At 58.4% G+C, this 1,884-nt stretch overlaps 1 non-coding gene across 1 annotated transcript; it reads right to left on the minus strand.

The window, feature by feature from the left end:
- Window positions 1–26: 26 nt before the first annotated feature.
- Window positions 27–179, minus strand: LOC112845393 (5.8S ribosomal RNA). Its single transcript, XR_003218201.1, has one exon. It is a non-coding gene; the product is annotated as a 5.8S ribosomal RNA (ribosomal RNA).
- Between the last annotated feature and the right edge of the window lie 1,705 nt (window positions 180–1,884).

Consider the following 1,884-nt stretch of genomic DNA (forward strand, 5'->3'; position numbering starts at 1 on the left):
GCGGAGGTCTCCGATTGATTGCAAAGCGACGCTCAGACAGGCGTAGCCCCGGGAGGAACCCGGGCCGCAAGGTGCGTTCGAAGTGTCGATGATCAATGTGTCCTGCAATTCACATTAGTTCTCGCAGCTAGCTGCGTTCTTCATCGACGCACGAGCCGAGTGATCCACCGCTAAGAGTCGTATTGTTTTTTGTTTTACCGTGGGTTGCCACATTCGTAGACGGGATAAGGGGTTTAAAGGAAGGAAAAAAACCCCCGGGCGCTCCTTCCTCCGCCGGGGCAGGGGAGAGGAGACATTGAACCCCCGTGCTCCCTCCGCAGGAGGGAGGAGAGTTGGGTACCCGGAGGCGCGCGGGCAGCGGTCAGGGCGAAACCGCCAGCCCGCGCTTTCGGTTGAGGTTCTCGTGGCGGGCCGGGACCGGTGGTTGCCGGACGGGACCCCGGCGCCCGCCTCCAACGAGCCGCAGTCCCGACTCTCCTCCGTCGGCCCTCGGAGGAGCCGGTCGGGGCAGCGGGCTCGCTTTGGCGTAGAGCGGGGCGGGGCCGTCGGGTCGTCCGGCCGGTGACCAGGCCCAGACTAAGGCTCGAGCTCCGCTGGGGACGCGCGAGCCGACAACCTCGGGAGACCCGCACCGGTGACGGTGGCGGGAGACCCTCGGCGGCAAAGAGGAGAACACCGGGTGCGCCGCAGGCGGGCCGCTCGGTGTAGCCAGTAATGATCCTTCCGCAGGTTCACCTACGGAAACCTTGTTACGACTTTACTTCCTCTAGATAGTCAAGTTTGATCGTCTTCTCGGCGCTCCGCCAGGGCCGTGACCGACCCCGGCGGGGCCGATCCGAGGACCTCACTAAACCATCCAATCGGTAGTAGCGACGGGCGGTGTGTACAAAGGGCAGGGACTTAATCAACGCGAGCTTATGACCCGCGCTTACTGGGAATTCCTCGTTCATGGGAAATAATTGCAATCCCCAATCCCTATCACGAGTGGGGTTCAACGGGTTACCCACGCCTCTCGGCGAAGGGTAGACACACGCTGATCCACTCAGTGTGGCGCGCGTGCAGCCCCGGACATCTAAGGCATCACAGACCTGTTATTGCTCAATCTCGTGTGGCTGAACGCCACTTGTCCCTCTAAGAAGTTGGACTCGGACCGCACGGGTCGAGTAACTAGTTAGCATGTCGGAGTCTCGTTCGTTATCGAATTAACCAGACAAATCGCTCCACCAACTAAGAACGGCCATGCACCACCACCACAGAATCGAGAAAGAGCTATCAATCTGTCAATCCTTTCCGTGTCCGGGCCGGGTGAGGTTTCCCGTGTGAGTCAAATTAAGCCGCAGGCTCCACTCCTGTGGTGCCCTTCCGTCAATTCCTTTAAGTTTCAGCTTTGCAACCATACTCCCCCGGAACCCAAAGACTTTGGTTTCCGGACGCTGCCCGCGGTCATGGGAATAACGCCGCCGGATCGCTAGTTGGCATCGTTTATGGTCGAACTACGACGGTATCTGATCGTCTTCGAACCTCCGACTTTCTTCTTGATTAATGAAAACATTCTTGGCAAATGCTTTCGCTTTCGTCCGTCTTGCGCCGGTCCAAGAATTTCACCTCTAGCGGCACAATACGAATGCCCCCGCCGTCCCTCTTAATCATGGCCCCAGTTCAGAGAGAAAACCCACAAAATAGAACCGGAGTCCTATTCCATTATTCCTAGCTCGTATTCACGACGGCCTGCTTTGAACACTCTAATTTTTTCAAAGTAAACGCTTCGACCCCGCGGACACTCAGCTAAGAGCATCGGGGCGCCGAGAGGCAGGGCTGGGAAGACGGTAGCTCGCCTCGCGGCGGACCGTCAGCTCGATCCCGAGATCCAACTACGAGCTTTTT

The sequence above is a fragment of the Oreochromis niloticus genome, unplaced genomic scaffold (assembly GCF_001858045.2).
Source record: "Oreochromis niloticus isolate F11D_XX unplaced genomic scaffold, O_niloticus_UMD_NMBU tig00007244_pilon, whole genome shotgun sequence".
In the NCBI taxonomy this organism is placed as follows: domain Eukaryota; kingdom Metazoa; phylum Chordata; class Actinopteri; order Cichliformes; family Cichlidae; genus Oreochromis; species Oreochromis niloticus.